At 32.6% G+C, this 19,076-nt stretch overlaps 1 pseudogene; it reads left to right on the top strand.

Moving 5' to 3' along the window:
- The first annotated feature begins 12,360 nt into the window (after positions 1-12,360).
- LOC107058161 (putative late blight resistance protein homolog R1B-16) lies at positions 12,361-16,085 on the top strand (annotated as a pseudogene).
- The last annotated feature ends 2,991 nt before the right edge of the window (positions 16,086-19,076 follow it).

The raw sequence follows: 19,076 nt of genomic DNA, 5'->3' as shown, positions 1-19,076 counted from the left end.
CATTTTTTCAAATACGATCTTACATTACTGTGTTTCCTCCTTATAGGTCTGGATTTACCATTGTAGTAACGGTTTTGAACTCTACCAATCGCTTCGGTGCTATCACAATGAATTAAAATAGGAGGAATTGGTTTTTCAAAATAAGGTATTTGAAATAACAAATCTCTTAACCAATTCGCTTCCTCACTAGCTGAAGCTAAAGCAATTAGTTCAGCCTCCATGATAGAGTTAGCAATAATAGTTTGCTTTTTTGATCTCCAACAAACAGCACCACCACCTAAAGTAAAAACATAACCAGTGGTAGAACAAGAATCACCTGATAAAGTGTTCCAATCTGCATCACAAAAGCCTTCAAGTACAGCATGATGTTTTTTTATAGAACAAACCACAATTTTTTGTTCCAATTAAATATCTCATAACTCTTGTTATAGCATGCCAATGTTCATTACCTGGCTTGCTAGTAAACTTGTCAAGTACTCCTACTGCATATGCACTATCAGGCCTAGTGCAATCAGTCACATACCTCAAACTTCCGATTATGCTAGCATATTTCTTTTGATTTATTACATCATTTTCACTTTCAACAGCAAATAAGTGAACACTTGAATCAAAAGGAGTTGCAACATGCTTGCAATCAAGAAAGTTATATTTTTTCAAAATTTGCTCAACATAATATGACTGGTCAAGGAAAATTCCATCACATGTTCTTGTTATTTTTATTCCAAGAATAACATTTGCCTCACCAAGATCTTTCATATCAAAATGGCTTCTAAGAATATTCTTAGCTTCATCAATAACATTCATGTTAGAGCCAAAGATCAACAAATCATCAACATATAGGCAAATAATCACATTGTGAATTATTCCAAGACTTATGATATATGCACTTATCACACTCATTTGTTTTAAAACCATTTTCAATCATGCAGGAATCAAACTTTCATGCCATTGCTTTGGTGCCTGTTTCAAGCCATATAGGGATTTAGCAAGTTTACACACTTTGCTTTCTTGCCCTGGTTCAACAAAAGACTCGGGTTGATCCATATAAATTTCCTCATTTAGGTCTCCATTTAAAAAAGCAATTTTTACATCCATTTGATGAATCAAAAATTGCAGTCATAGCAATTAAAAGTCTTATGGATGTAATTCTTGTTACCGGTGAAAAAGTATCAAAAAATTCTAGGCCTTCTAGTTGTTTAAAACCTTTTGCAACTAGCCTAGCCTTATATTTATCAATAGATCCATCCGGTTTCAACTTTTTTCTTAAGACCCATTTGCAACCAATAGTTTTACAACCCGGTGGTAAATCAACTAACTTCCAAGTTTTATTAGAAATTAGTGATTCCATTTCATCATTTACAGCCTCTTTCCAAAAAATAGAATCATGTGAAGATAATGCTTCTTTCAAAGTGAGAGGGTCATCTCCAACATCAAAACAAATCATGTGAAGATAATGTTTCTTTCAAAGTGAGAGGGTCATCTCCAACATTAAACACATAAAAATTAGGACCAAATTTTTTTTCTACTCTAGCTCTTTTACTTCTTCTTAACTCAAAATCATTAACTTCTTTATTTTTCAAAGTAGAAGTAGAAGAACTAGGTAGTGACAAAATATTTTGTTCAATCCTTTGACCCCCACTATTTTTAGAATCAAAAGGGAATTTATTTTCATGAAAAATAGCATCACCCGATTCTATCACAATATTATCTTCAAGACTAAATAATCTATAGGTTGTACTATTTGAAGCATAACCAAGAAAAGCACAAGTAGTAACTTTCTTACCCAATTTTGTAATCTTGGGATCCATTAGCCTCACAAAGGCTAGACAACCCCAAACTCTTAGATATCCCAAACTTGGCTTGTAATCTTTCCACAATTCAAAAGGTGTCAGTTTAGACTTTTATGAGGCACACGATTCAACACATAACAAGCAGTTAAAATAGCTTCACCCCAAAATTTAAAGGTGCTTGTGACTCAATAAGCATGGCATTAGTCAATTCAACCAAAGTTCTATTTTTCCTTTCCGCTACTCCTTTAGATGAATGAGAGTAAGGAGGAGTAGTTTCATGAATTATTCCCAATGATCTAACAAAAGAATTAAACTCATTTGACTCATATTCATGACCTTTATCACTTCTAATTCTTTTTGTTTTTCTTCCAAACTGATTTTCAACCTCATGGAGATAAGTTTTGAAATTTTCAAAAGCATCACTTTTATTTTTCATCAAGTAAACATATGTAAACTTAGAAAAATCATCAATGAAAGTGATAAAATATCTATTACCTCCACGAGTTAAAATTCCACCAAGTTCACAAATATCAGTATGAACTAATTCTAACAAATCAGTTTTTCTTTGAACTTGTAAATGAGGCCTTTTAGTGATTTTGGCTTTACTACAAGCCTCACATTTTTCAAAATTCTTTTTGATCATTGGGATTAATTCTAAACTACTCATGATTCCAACATAATGATCAGTAATATGACACAAATGAGCATGCCTAAAATTGGTAGAAGAAAGCATATAAACAGAAGTAGAAACTTTATTCATTTCAACATTCAGTTTGAACATCCCATCACATGCATACCCCTTTCCCACAAAAATACCCTTCTTCACTATTACATATTGATCAGGTTCAATAATTTGTTTTTGAAGTCTGATTTATTAAGAAGAAAACTAGACATCAAATTTTTCCTCATAGAAAGAGTATAAAGTACATCTTTCAAAGTTAATACCCTTCCAGAAGTAAAACACAATTCGATATCTCCCGTTCCAAGCACTTGAGTTGTGTGAGAATCACCAAGCATGATGGTTTTGGGCTCCTCAAAATGAGTATATTTTTTAAACCAATCTTTGTCATAACAGACATGACGGTTTGCACCAGAATCAGCCCACCATCCATCAACACTCTCAACCATGTTTATGTCGGTAATCACCGCCACAAAAGGTTCTTCGGTAACGTTTGCCTGAGGGTTAGGACCACGTTTCCAAAATCTGCAAAATTGAGCAATATGCCCACTCTTGCCACAAACAAAGCATGGTCCCTTATCTTGAACTTGTTGATTTTGTGCTTGGTTATTTTCACCATTATTTTTCTTGGGAGGTTTACCATTATTTTTCTTGAACTTTTTCTTCTTAGGCTTTAAAGAAGTATTTTTGTGAGTTTCAGGAGTAGCATTATTTGAAGTAATTAAATTTACCTTCGTTGTGATATTGTTCTCTTCTGTTTGTAAAAGTGCATCTTGGCCAATTGCATCTTCTTCCATGTGGATTTTCATTATCAAGGTTTCAAGGGAGGTTTCCTTTTGTTTGTGGCGCATAGTTTTTTGAAATTTCTTCCAAGAAGGTGGAAGTTTATCTACTATGCCACAAACAATAAGGTTATCTCTAATTTTTACCTCCTCAGACCTTAGCTCTCCAAAGGGAGAATGCATAAGTATCCCCCCAGTCTATGCCCAAAATCCCTAAAACACACCTAACCTTTACTAAGGTCCTATTACCCTCCCCCCCGAACTTATTTTATATATAATTTTCTACCCATTTTCGGCCTACGTGGCACTATCCTTGACAAAATTGTCAACACGCATTGGGCCCACAAAATAGTGCCACGTAGGCCGAAAAGGGGTAGAAAATTATATATAAAATAAGTTCGGGGGGGGGGGGGGGGGGAGAGTATAGGACCTTAGTAAATGTTAGGTGTGTCTCAGGGATTTGTGGCATAGGCTGGAGGAGTACTTATGCATTTTCCCCTCCAACAATCATTATAAAGTCTTGAACTTGGTCTACCACTGATTTGTTGTCCACCATTTGGAAACGAAAAAATTTACTAGCTGCATATTTTTTTCGCTCCAGCCTCTTCGGTATCATACTTACTCTGCAATGCTTTCCAAATTTTCTTTGCACTAGAGTAAGTTCTATCATAATAATCATAAAAATTATCAGATAGATAATTAAGAATATAATACCGACACTTATAGGAATCACCATCGTACTTTTCCACTTTCTCTAGATGAGAAATAGTTTCATCATCATTCATAGAGGTGATGTCTACTTTATTAGGATTCTTCTCAATTAACACATAAGAAACATTGAGAAGATTTGAGTAGAAAAGTACTTTACCCTTCCATCTCTTAAAATGGTTACCATTGAACCGAAATGGCTTGTTAAGGTCTCCCATCTTGACATTCGCGATTTTTTCAATTGTAGCCATGGTGAATCTCCTTAAAATTGTTAGTGAAAACTTACAAAATAGCAGAATTACAAAATTACAATTGAAAATAAAAATGAAGAAATAAATCTCTTCAGGCTGAGGCGAGGATATCTCGCTCTCTTTAAGGAGATTCAAGCCCACTGCAACAAATGTTTTCACCGGTCCAGCAGTAGTCCTCTTGACTTGTCCCCTCCAGGATACAACAGCCTTCATAAAGTATAACTCAACAACTCTGGACAAGAGTTGAGTTCAAAGCTCCATAAAAAAACACCTCCCTTCAACTAATAAGAACTCTCTTTTTTGACTAACTCTTTCACTCTATATTTTTCCTTGTATTGTGTGTACCCAACCAAATGAAGACCACCACTATTTATACTAGAAGAAGTCTTCCTAGCAATGAATAGGAAGATAATGGTGTAGTAAATAGTGAAGATAAATGGCCTAGAAGTTACAGATAATAATTGAGGAGTAAAGAATGAGATAATGGAGAAATAATATGGAGAAATTATGAGTGACAATCAAGTAGGCACTAATGCCATCAACGGCATTTTGCATCTGTTGCAAAACTGAAGTGCCATATTGCACTAACTCCTAATGGTGTAATGCTCCAAATAAATGTCCAACGGTTAAGACAAAAGAATTATCCACCACCGGACAATTTACAGCAAATGCCACACTCTTTGACTCCAAACATTTCAAGCAAATTAATATACAAAAATATTAATATTAAAATGCTAACCAACAATAAGGAACAAATATTATCTTAGTAGATGATTGAAAGCGCACACAATTTTTCACAAGAATAGGCAACCATATAGTTAGTTAGTCACAAAGTGTTGTTTTAATATACTCAGATACGTCGACTATAAATATAGGCTAGAGGGCATTCGAGAAACTCATTTTACTACTAAGTTTCAACATAATAAACAATTCACAAAGTAGTTTAAATGAGTTTACGGTTTAAACATTAGCATACTACTACTGTTAGATTTCCGACAACCAAACTCCATGTGCATTTAGCATATGTAAACGCAAAGGATAAGAGTTTGAGGTGGCATGATGTCAACTTGGGTAGGCTCCAACTGAAATAATCATAAATCTGTCAGTGTAAACAATGAGATTAGGAAGTATTTGTAGTCAGTCAATATCAGTTGATTATTAAAGTCATTGAATTCCTCAGGTAAGGTTTTTTCCAATGCGACAAAGAGTTAGATGAAGCGACCAACCAGTAGATCAACACCGAAACATTAAACTTTGCACCTTCAATTGACAAAGTGTACCAAATTGCATTTGGGCCAAGTGCTTGATATAAATGTTTAGTGTGTGCTTGCTTGGCGTTTAAAATCGCTGGACAATCAGTCCTCAAAAAATAGTGAGTTAAATTCTAATTACGCATACTCGGAGGTGTAAACAAAAGCATTTATTAGTATGTATGGAAATTAGGGCCTAGCACAACTCTAAAAAGAGCAGAGTCAAACATAGAAATTCGAAGGCTCCTTAATGACCACAGATTCATGTCTAAACGTTTTGCATATCATCCTCATTAAGTTTACCCGGTAGGTCTGTGCTTAGTATTATTTGTTTTTGAGATTTTAATTGTATGAAGGACTTACCTGCAATGTATGAATTGTATCATTTGTATGGCAAGTCATCTGAACGTACAACATTGTGAAATGATAATTGTATTAACAAAACTAATGTTTATGAAATACCTCATATCTTTCTACAACTCTCGGGCATACATTTTCTGTTCATTATATTTTTAATAATTCTGTGTCCTCGTCTGCGGGGAAGATGGATAATCCTTTTGTTGTGTTGTTACTCAGGAATATAATTGTCCATGGGTGAATAACTGCTATGGAAGATACAGTACGATGAAGAGTTAATTGTACGTCCTTGGCTCTTGTTGATTGTCATAGCGTGGGCATTTTGTTTTCCAGTTCACAGTAAAGTATTAGAAATCAAGTTAAAAGCGTCATACCTTGATAGTGCATAGGGATCTTGGACACAATTTTAATGGCTAAGAGAGGAACTGCAATATACATAGACACTCAACCATGCAGCTCTGGAGGTCTTTTTTCCGTATTAAACTAAAACATAAAGGGGGTAAAAAATAAAAAAAATAAAATAATTCTAACTATACTTTGATCTTTTATGTTTCCATGCTGAGGTCAGAGGTTATTTTAATTTTCGACTCCTGTATAAAATAGCATAATTTGCAGTGGCATTTTTGTAGAAAGACAGCAATAGTATAGATTGATAAAGTGAAATGCCCTGCAGGCCTTTTACTTCAAAGAGAGGGACAAATGATCGATGTTCAAAAGGAATTCATAGACCGGTTCTGTTTTGAGTTCTGATGCAGATCACTGGGTAGTGTTATTTATGTGCAAATTTAGATCGGGTAAAAAGGGAAATCTTTGCGTCATTTCTGGCTCTGTGCATAATCTGGTCCAGGCTTGAGACACATTAATGGAGGTTGTGCGCAGGAAGGGGGAGTTACAGCAAGCAAGTGAAGGAAGGTGACTGCTGAATGTAGGAGAAGGCTATTTGGGGAATAAAAATAAATAAATAAATAAATACAGAATTCTGACGTCACTATAAATATATGATATTGCTTAATGATGCAATAATTTTTATTTACTTTGAAAAATATACTTGTTATTATGTAAGAACATTTATATGGAAAAGTTATAGAATTATTTTATGACTTTTAAGATAACAAAACTAGAGTCACTATTTCAACATTTCTCATCCAAACTACCATTTATTATTGACTATAAATAGAGGGACTTTCTATTATTTTTTAAATCTTCTACTGTTTTTCTTTTTCTTGCATTTTAAAATTTTTGTGTGATTTATTGTCGTTGATTGAGTTCGAAGTTCAGTGGAATATGAGGTACCACTATTTTGATGAAGTAAATCGCTTTATCCTAAGAGGATATATTCCATAACCTTGAGTACTTGAGGTAAATAATCTTGATGATATAATAATTATTATTTTTCCTTAACATATACATTAGTATGTAATGTTCCAATATATGAAGTTAACATGTTGCAGTCTACATTCATTTGTTTTTGTTAACAATTTATCTTGTGATGTTGATATATGTTTTTGAATATCTTTTCCGGAAAAGGGCCAAAAATACCCTTAGAACTATTTGGAAAGGTCTAAAAATACCCCTCCATCCACCTTTTTGTCCATCTCTACCCTTAAAACTAACAGCCACTTTTTAAAAAATTATTATTATTATTATTATTATTTGTTACATGTCATTTTCTTAATGGATAAATTAAATATCAACCCATTTAATTTTCCCCTACCCACCCATTGTAGTGAACATGACTCAAACCCAATCAGAAGACCCATTAAAAAATAAATTGATTGATTTTTTCTCCCCTAACCCCAAGCCTCTTTCTTGTCCCCTCTTTTCTTATTCAAAATATTTCTAGACTACTTTCAATCAAATGATAAAATGTCCAGTGCAATCTAGATAAGTGTGATATGCAAATTTGTTAATGGTGTGTAGTTAGTGTAATGTTCTTAATTGTAATTACTATTATTGTTGGTATGATAGTGAAATTGTGTTTAGTTTGATTAATATTCTTACGTTTAAGGAGTTGGAATAATTCGTAAATTTCATTGTAATGTATTCCATCGTTAATAAAGTAAATTTGAACCACTTTTATTTTCGTTTTTTGGACCAGCTTTGGTGCTATTTATCATCAAATTTTTGGTCCAGTTTTTTAATCTCATTATGGTGCACTTTCATTGCCTTTTGGCCTCTGTTTTTTTACAGTTTTGATTTAGTTTTTGGTATAATATAAGGTGCAGGTTTGCTTCTGTTTTGTTATAGTTTAGGTGCAATTTTGATAGATTTTGGTGTAGTTTTTTAACGCGATGGAAAAAAGACTGCAAAAATCAATACTCCTTGAATCCTTCAACTTCAAGTTAGTATTGCAGTGGAAATTGTATTATTTGATTGAATATTATCTTGAAATTTTTGAATAAGAAAAGCGGGAAGAAGAAAGAGGCTTGAGGTTAGGGGAGAAAGACTCAATCAATTTATTTTTTAATAGGTCTTCTAATTGGGTTTGGGTCATGTTCACTACAATGGGTGGGTAGGGAAAAATTAAATGGGTTGAGATTTAATTTATCCAATAAGAAAATGACATGTAACAAATAATAATAATAATTTTTTTTTAAAAAGTGGATGTTAGTTTTAAGGGTAGAGATGGACCAAAAAGGAGGATGGAGGGGTATTGTTAGTTCAATAGATGAATGAAGGATATTTTTAAACTTTTTCAAATAGTTCAAGGGTATTTTTAGCCCTTTTCTATTTTCTAAAATTTAGAGAATTGTCATAATTTGTGTTTTGATGCTCACGACAAAAGAATGACTTTATTTGTGAATGCACTATAACAAAAATAACTTTTATAGGCTATAGATTGACACATTAATAAACAATACTAAAGTCTTTACCGGCATTAGTTAAGTGTCATTAGATCCAGTGTCGCTAAAAACTTAGGGAGATATACAGAGAGTGTTAATTGTCGCTAATATTTAGCGTCAATTAAGCTATTACCATTAATTAATTGCCGTTAAAGATCATTTTTGATGTAGTGATGCTACTTATGTGATTTAGATTATCAGGAAGTTTGCTTCAAAATAGTTATTACTATATAAACATTGCTCTTTTGTTTTACTTATTTACTATTTCTTAATATTTCAGTATTTTAGACGAAGAAAAGTTCATATGACTTGTAATAACACCAGTTGAAATTTGTATTAATTTATTTTTTATTATTTATTTAATAGCTAATTTTTATGAGATAAATATTTTCATGAATGCAAATATATATATTTATATTTGGGTAGGTATTTGTGTTTAAATTAAACTATTAAATATGTCACGAATGTAATATCATATTAACAAGATCTTCTAACTTCAAAATATATTATTTTAAAATGTTTCGAGTTCTTTTAAAAAAAAAAAGACTCACAACAGATGTGAATATATATGAATTATTTAAGATTTATCATTTACAAAATAATAAAATACTCTTAGTTATTACTAATTATTGCAAACCTAATTCACACTCTTTTACATTCTTAGTTATAATATTATGATAGTTATTACATTAATTATTTCTAACATCCATCTTTCCTTATATTAACTTTTGACCAGTATTTTTTTATTTTATCATACCGCTCCTATATATGTGATAACACGTTGTTGTTATTTTTCCTTTGACGAATTATGTTTGGGTGAATAAATTAAAAATTATTTACAAGTATATGAACTATATCTTTGTTGGGTGTAAGATGAACAAGCGATTATGTATATGATTTCACAGATAGAATATATTCTTAAATTTTTATTTTTATTTTTTCCGGTAATAAAAAGGAAACCTTTCTCAGTTAACTATGGACAATCAGATAACTATCTTTGATTTATGTACACAGTCAATCAAGAAGTCAAATATGAGAGCCAACAACAGCGTCATCTATCATGTTATAACTTATAAAATAAAAATTAATATACAAAAAGTAGTTCTAAAAGATAAAATGTAATTGTTCATATGACATCTAAACAGTTTAACTTGGAATACATATCTGGTTAGATGACAAGAAAAATACACAACAAATATCATCTAAAATGTAGTTGTTCACTTCACATGTTCATATAACATCTAAACAGTTTAATGTGCAAAACACATTTGGTTAGATAACAAGAAAAATACACAACAAATATCATCTAAAATGTAATATTAGTGAGATACGACTAATTACATGATTGAACCTCATCAAATTGAAATAAATATATACATTATTGCATTTAACAAATAAAAAATTTCATTGACCATCTTCAAAGGTTCGCGTGAATAAGAAATATATATGATGATCCACATTGGACATTCACAAAAGAATTTGCAATATTATTTTGTGCTAAGCTTATTATTCAAATATTCGTTTAAATAAGTAATATTATTTATTATAACATATATTTTCTAAATTTGTAATCACGTGCGTTGCACGTGTCAAAAAACGTGTATATATATAAAACCAATAAACATCTTGAACCCCGGATGGTTCATTTTATTATTTTGTTTAAAAACCAACCACCCGAAGGCGAAATTTTTCAAAAAATAATTTATTTTTGAAAAATTGACCTCCCAAGGTCAGATTTTTTCCCGACCATCGATTTTAAGTCGATTTCTCTAATATTAGCCACATCTTCTTTAGTGAATGAAAGAGGGACTCGTTTCATAGGTAGCAAGGATAGGAGGAAGGGGTCAATGAAGGTTGATGTTGAGGTTTTTATTTCAACTAGTGAGGAAACGACTCGTTTTGGTCCTGTAAAATGAATGTGAATAGCAGAATCGTATGTTTAAGATATCTGACAAAATGAATAGATAAAAGATTGGAATAATCAGAATGACCTATTTCAAGATCAGATTATCCACCTCTTTGTCGGCTTGGGTTGGATTTTTTTGACCTACGATTTTAAGTCAATTTCTCTATTAACCAACCTTCACAATTAGTTTTGAATGTATTTTAGTGTCGGTCAAAATTTGGATCTTAAATAGGAGTCAGGTCCTGAAATTGGGGATAGAAGTCAAGTCTGAAGTCGAGATCCGAAGTTGTATCTCGATTCGAGGTCGTATTTGGGTCTCAGTTCACTGTTGGGATTTGGGTCTCGAGTCAATGTCAAAATATGGATTTTGGGTCGGATCTCAAAATATGGGCCTTGGGTCAGGGTTAGATTTGGAGTCAGATAAAATATAATAAATAAAATAATAATAATAATATAACATAATACTCTCCTTATTTCAATTTATGTGACAGATTTCGATATTCAAATATGTGTATCTTTGGCGGTTAGTTAGGAGCAAATCTTTTCTCAAAGATAAAGGGCCATATATGTTCAGCATTTTACATAATAAGGATCTAAGTGACCCTACTATTTAAAGTTAAAGGGACTATTTAAGATGTTTCCTAAAGATAAAACTCTGCAGATATCATTTCAGCCGAGAAAATGATCAAAATGGTCCTTAATGTATGGGCTTTGATTCCATTTGGTCCTTAATGTATGGACTTGATGGAAATGGTCTTTTATGTATTTGATGGAAATGGTCCTTTATGTATCATAAATTGTGATCAATTTGGTCCTTAACCCTAAAATTAATATATTTCATTTATTTTGTCGTCAAAATACATGAAATATGTAAAAGATGCGCTCGTTCAAGACTTTCCTTCCCCTGTTTCCAAAAATTCCAAAAGGGCATATCAATTTTTTTTAACCAAAAGAGCAAAATCGCTCCTGACGGAGAGATTTTCTTCTGACAAAATTGACGCCGTTACTCCTTGAAAAAAAATAAAAATCGCTGTTGTGAATTTATTTTTTTAACAACGCTGCCCCAGCAGCTTTTAAATAATAGAAATAGCTGCTATAGCAGCCATTTTCTTAAAAAAGTTTTAATTTTTTTATTCAAAATTCCCGAGGCAAGGATTACTTAAAAAAATAATGGGAAATCGCTCCACGTGTAGTGATTTTAGTTTAAAAAAATTTAATGGTAGCGATTATTTTTAAAAAAATTTAACTAAAATCGCTACACGTTGAGCGATTTCCCATTATTTTTTTAAGTAATCCTTGCCTCGGGAATTTTGAATAAAAAAAATTAAAACTTTTTTAAGAAAATGGCTACTATAGCAGCTATTTCTATTTTTTAAACGCTGCTAGGGCAGCGTTGTTAAAAAAAAAATTCACAGCGGCGATATTAAAGAAAAAAGAAATTTTTTTTGGACCGACAACGATTTTTATGTTTTTTAAAGGAGTAACGGCGTCAATTTTGTCAGAAGAAAGTCGCTCCGTCAGGAGTGATTTTTCCCTTTTGGTTAAAAAAAATTGATGTGCCCTTTTGGAATTTTTGGAAACAGGGGAAGGAAAGTCTTGAACGAGTGCATCTTTTACATATTCCGTATATTTTGAGGGCAAAAAAAATGAAATATATTAATTTTAGGATTAAGGACCAAATTGATCACAGTTTATGATACATAAAGGACCATTTCCATCAAGTCCATACATTAAGGATCAAATGGAATCAAAGCCATACATTAAGGACCATTTTGATCATTTTCTCCATTTCAGCCGCTCAACAACTTCTTCTATCCTTTTCTCAAATGTCTCTTTTGCAGCTATATTCTTGATTTTCTGCCATTGAAAGGTTAGTTTTCCTTAATTACTTTTTCATTTGATCAAACTTCTAGAGAAAAACAACACTTGTAATGCCTTAATTGTCAAAGTATAATTTAGCTCCTTGCACTATATATAATGATAGCCGGATCTGATACTGGTGTGACGACTTGTTGAAAGAGCCCGAGCAACATAGAGATATAGTACAAGTCTTATGTTTTTCACTAGATCTAAATATCATACTAAGAAAACATTACTTAAGTAAGTAGAAGCGGAGCTAAGATTAGGAGTTTGGGGTTCTAAATCAATTTGTTTGAGGGGACACATGTTAATATACATAAAAATAAATTAATTTTCTAATACAAATATAGAGTCTACAAAAAAGCTAATGGGTTCGTCCGAACCCATAAACTCTCACCTAGCTCCGCCTCTGTTAAAGTAAGCAACATTTTTAGTCAATGCGCTTTGAATCACAAACATTTTTGCTTATTAGGAGTTAAATTATTTTTACACATCAAGCTGCAGTTTTCAGGTCATAATTGCAAAGGAAAAAAAGGGGAATATTGTTAATATGGCTTATGCAAGTTTGATTTCTCTTAAGACGACGATAAAATCGCTCTTGATGACATCCAATTTGCCAATGCAATCTCTAATATGTGATCACAAAGAAGGAACTTTGGGCTCTTCATGAAAAAGTTAGTTCCCTGGGAGTATTTCTCAACAACTTTGAGAAAAACAATGTTTCCGGGGAAATGACGGATTTGGAAGTACAGGTAAAAGAAGTTGCAAGTGCTGTTGAATACACAATTCAACTGAGAGTAACAGAAATTGAAATGGCAAATACTAAAAGTCAGAACAAAAGGACACGTCGAAACTTTCATCTCAGCCTGCAACAAGTAGCAGAGGACATTGATTGTGTCAGGAAAGAGTCAACAAAGATTCGAGATTAAGGGAAACAAGCATTAAAAGAATCATCGATTCAAGATTTTTTCAAGTTCAGCAAATGATGTTCTGAAGGTTAAGAACAATATGGTTGGACGCGATGATCAAAGGGAACGGTTGTTAGAAGATCTGACTAGAGGATACTCTGGTGAACCCAAAGTCATCCCAATCATTGGGATGGGAGGCATTGGTAAAACAACTTTAGCAATAGAAGTTTACAATGATGCGCACGTTCGTTCTCATTTTGATGTTTGTGCCTGGGCTACTCTTTCTCAACAGCACAATGTAAAGGAAATCTTGTTGAGCCTTCTGCGCTCTACAAAGGGTGGCACATTTGACATGAACGATGAGGCAAAGTTAGCAGACATGCTGCATAAAAGTTTACATGGAAAGAGGTACTTAATTGTCATGGATGACTGAGGGGTTCCTAAATTTTGAAAATGACTTGGAAGGAGAGGCTGAGAAATGTTTACAAGATCTTATCAACAGATGTCTAGTTCATGTCAGCAAGAAAAGTCAAGATGAAACAAAAATTATATCATGTAAGGTTCATGATCTAATATACGACCTGTGCTTGAGACAAGTTCAAAGAGGAAACCTTTTTATCATGAACGACATTCTGTTTGAAAAATCCGATGAAAAGAAAGCTCAAATCAATGATTTTGTATTCGATTGTGATCCAAATCATGTTCCTTCAGTATGCCAATCTCTCAGTAGGCATAATATGCAGCCGTTTAAGCACTGGACCAGTGACAAAATTGATAAATTTCCCTATGGTCTTTACAGGGCCCTTGTTACCCCTGGACATCATCAGTTGAGAGATGATGACAACAACAATCTTTTGAAACGAACTCGCTCTATTTTCTTTTCCGGTCATTATTTTTCAACTTTTATTCTCAAATCAGAGCTTATTCATTTCAAATTACTCAAAATCTTGGACTTGGCACACATGGCGATTTATAGTTTCCCTCTACAGATACTAAGCCTCATCTGGTTGAGGTACCTAGCATTACGCTACCCTGAGAATTTCGACATACCTCCAGAAATTTGCAGGTTATGGAATCTGCAGACATTCATTGTTAGAGGGTATACTCTACCGTATATAACTTTTCCGGAGCAAATTTGGGGACTAATGCAATTAAGGTATCTGAAACTGCAAAAAAATCATTTACCAAATCAACCAAGTGTATCTGTTGACAAAGAAAGACACATGAGTTTTTCAAATATACAATCTATTTCTTACCTATCTCCACTTTGTTGCACGAAGGAAGTTCTTTCGGGGATTCAGAATGTTAAAAAAATAGGATTCAATGGAGATCAAGATTACTATGAAAGTTTTCAGAAATCTGGACATTTCAACAATCTTGTCATTCTAGCTGCAGCAACTTGAAACATTGAGTGTAAGAAATATGTATGATTGGAGTCTGGTGACCATTCCAACAACACTCAAGAAGTTGAAGTTGTACAGAACTTATCTAAGTTGGTCGTACTTGGACATCATCGCGGAGTTGCCTAACCTTGAGGTGTTGAAGCTGATGTTTAATGCTTGTCGTGGCGAAGAGTGGGATCCAAATGTTAGTGTATTTACTCAATTGAAGTAAATTCTCTCAAGTCCTGGAAAGCTACAAATGACAATTTTCCTGTTCTTGAATGCAAGCGAAAAATAAATTCCTTTTTTTGAGCTACCCACTTCGATCAATTAGCCAAGATTTTGACCGGATACGAAATCAAATAAGACGCGAAACTTATAGAGTCGTAGCCTTCTAAGACTTTCTTCTCCAACTCACTCAATCGATAGGTTGAGGCAATCAACTGGAAATCGACCAAAAGGACCTGTCAAGCCTTAGAAGTCAAAGCATCTTTAGATGCCCAGCTTATCCGCCAGTTGTCTGGCTGTAAAAGGAAGAGGTTAGTTCACAACTCTGAAAGCCGAAGACGAAGCGAGGAAGGCTGGCTATCATTTGAAAAAGATACCCATTGAGTTTGCAGATATCAACACATTACAACTGATTGAGTTAGATAGTTGTCTTCCCATACTTGCAGAATCTACTGCAAGAATTCAACAAGACCTCGGAAATGACCCCGTGGATGTCCGTATCATAACATCCAGGTGCGGAAATAGTATAACTAATCTCAATATTACTAATACACCTTATTCAGTAGTACTATTCTTAATTATACTTATCTATTGTTGTTATTACACATAACAATTATTATCTTGTTTGCTTGTGTAAACAAAAGATGTTGCAGATTACTTAATAAAACCTGATTTGCTGTGACTTTGATGCGGGTGTCTGATATACTTCGTAATCGAAATTTTGAAAATCAGGGGATTTGGCTAAAATTAACTGAATTACCTAACAAAATAGTTCCACAATTAATCAATGACCTTCTAATTATCACTATTAGAAATAATTATTTATTACCTTATATATTGCTTTTAATTTTTTTTACTTATACGAGATTTGATTATCTTATTGCAGGTACTTTATTGGTTGAATGGGAAAGTTTTATTTTCTCCAGATATTCATCTTTTGATAAACGGATCAAATTTCAATCTACCAATTTAGTGAGAAAATCTAAACATGCTCCAGCAAGATTATTAGCGGAAAGGTATAATTATTTGTGAGTCATATGTATTATTACTTGAATTTTATTGTAAGAATTTGACAAGAGTTTCAAGTAATGTAAATTTTATATCAAAAGCTCAATGTGAAATTGCTAAAAAGTCATTTTTATTTATTTTTAATGTAAAACTTAACGGTGCTTTGGTTTGACTTATATAACTAATCTCAATATTACTAATATACTTTATTCAGTATTATTCTTAATTATATTTTCCTATTCTTGATTATTACACATAACATTTGAATGATCAATTATTATCTTACTTGTGCAAACAAAAGATATTGCAGATTACTTAATAAAACCTGATTTGCTAGACTTTAATGTGGGTTCTGATATGAGTGTGGAAGAAGTCGAATCCTACCTAATCTAAATTTAAGATTCAGGGGATTTGCCTAAACTTAACTGAAATACCAACAAAATAGTTCTACAAATTAATCAATAAGCTTCTATTTATCACAATTAAAAATAATTATTTTATAAAAGCATAATAATCTTATTTAAAATCAAGAAAAGAAATATAATTAATTTCCACTTTCAAATCAATTAATTTGTCAAATGTACCTCAATATTCTTATAATATTTCTGAGAAGGCCCTGCCTAAGTGTCGCGATCCAATTTAGGAACATCACCGGAGCTAAGGGGGAGAATCCCAAAGCAAGCTTTACCAAAATTCTATAGAAAATAGGGCAGAGTTTCCTTTGTTTTTGGGTCTATCCTGAATTTTTCCTGTCTCAAAAATCCACAACACACCTAATAACAACTATAAATTATAACATAATATCCATCGATGATCTAGTTGTCACGCAATAATACCAATTCATCTCCAAGTATGAAAAAGAAGTTCAAGACTAGTCACTTGACTATAATACGAAGGAATAATCAAGACTCAACTAAAAGGAATGATTAATAAACCATAGCAATCCAATAAGTCTCTTGTCACGTGAAGCAATGCGAGGCTCACCAGATACTATCAATCCACACTCTCTAATTAATGAAAAAAAATTCAATGTCACATGAATTCTCTGTAAAAACATTTAGCGAGGAGTGAGACACTAGCTGAATGAGTAATAATACTTAACCACGATAATTTTTTAGAGGGACAAGTCAGAAAACATGCTAGTATGTTAATCAACATAATGAAATCAATGCCCTTTCAGAAACGGTAATAATATTCAATCTTATTTATCTCATGTAAGCAAAATCAATGTAAACTTTTAGAAACAAACTTAGAAAAACACTCTCATATCAATCTTATATATTTGGGAGGTTCCCAAGGATGAATCATGTAAACAGTGTGACCTTCTCTTTAAGAAGTAACCAGTAACAATGAACTCCTCATAAGGAGTTAAATATTCATAATGATAGATCCCTACTCGAGGGATATCGTAATGGTATGGTAGTTCTACCTTCCCACTAGCAAGGGTTTTATTGGTAATTTGTAACTACAAGGTGCACCAGGTCTAGGAACCCGTCATTAGCTACGGGATTCATCAAGGTCTACTCTCATTTATAATTTTCTTGTACTCGGTCGAAGCATTTCAAAATCGAACAAAGCATTTAAGTCGTATCAAATCATAATATTTCAAAGTTTAACAATCACATGTCAAAAATACCATTTCTCAAAAAGTGTAAAACTCGTTATATCTTGTAAAAATGAGATCATCTCAAATAATCTTTTCAGTATCATATCAAGTAAAAGACTTGTCCCACATGCAAGTTCAAAACATTCGATAACACATTTACTTTATAAACTATGTAAAAATCATGAAATTCAAATTGTGGTAAGATTACTACTCACAATACTCGTGTTGAAATACCAAACTTGTCACCTCAAGCAAAATGTATGTCCTCCCTTCAATCAATCTATAATCACATCATATCGATCTCATGCATGTTAAAATCTCATTTAAATTACTCCTAATACCATTGCCAATTGTTTACTAACGATATCTTTGTACACAAAAACAAGACAAAAATTCATGATCATAAAAAGACAACTCAAGTAAAATTTATTGACCGAATGAGGCCTTTACCGGAAGCAAATGCACTTGTTCAAAAGTTGTCGCAATATGATGTTATAAGTAGTTATCCGCTACTCATGTTGTGCTGCTTGAAATTGTACTTCTTTAATTACCCAATTAAAACTTTCATATTGGACTTGAAGCTATTATATATGTTGCTTCTTCTTCCGCATAATCTTTTAAAACCCGCTGCGTAAAAGGTTGGAGAAAAGCTTCACGTGTGATGGGTTAAACCCCATTTTTCTCTTCTTTTTTTAAAAGTTGATGTCCTTAATTAAATATGGGGTATCATCATCTTTTAAGACTCAAATGTTGATGACTAACTTTTCATGATTTCTCTTTAAAAGAGCACTATGTTGTTCAATCACGAGAAGACATGAGATCCTTTCAAAATATTTCTGAAAATCCTTTTTACAGTAGAGTAATATGACAATTGAAGCATGGAAAGTATTAGTTAGTGTCTTTTCCAACATCTTTTATAGTTTCTCCAAATAATTGCAATTGGGAAGTGTTCTAAAATAAAGTCGTATTATACTCTACTACAATTTTAAAATCTTGAAATCACAAGTGAATCAACTCATAACGAACCCTTGGCAATATCGTTACCTTAAGATGGTCTTACCTTCCCACAATTTAAATGGATCTTTCGTTGTCAAGTATTCGACCTTCACGCTTTCATCAACATGATGAAAGCGAAGGAAAATCACATCGTTTGCTTTATCCTAACTTGACACTTCATTTTCTTCAATTATAGTATCACCAAAACCCTTAGCGGTAAGGTAAATTTCAGTATCAAATATCCATGACAAATAGTTCTTTCCAACAATGTCAAGTGCCACAAATTCAAACTTTAATAAATTTGACATGATTAAAACTATCATAAATTAGTTGAGTTACTATCAAGATGTTAGTTGCTTTATAATAAATGGTAAATTAATGTTTCAAAAATAATAAAGTATAATATGAGTATAAAATATATTGTTGGAATATTGACCCCTAAATTTTCCCAAGGAACGGGTATATTCTATCTGTTCCTTTACTAATTACAACAACTATGTTGTGTAAAGCAAAAAAAGTAAT

The sequence above is a fragment of the Solanum tuberosum genome, unplaced genomic scaffold (genome assembly GCF_000226075.1).
Source record: "Solanum tuberosum cultivar DM 1-3 516 R44 unplaced genomic scaffold, SolTub_3.0 scf00454, whole genome shotgun sequence".
NCBI lineage: Eukaryota > Viridiplantae > Streptophyta > Magnoliopsida > Solanales > Solanaceae > Solanum > Solanum tuberosum.
The sequence above is the reverse complement of the archived record's forward strand: the minus strand, read 5'-3'. Positions and strand labels throughout refer to the sequence as shown.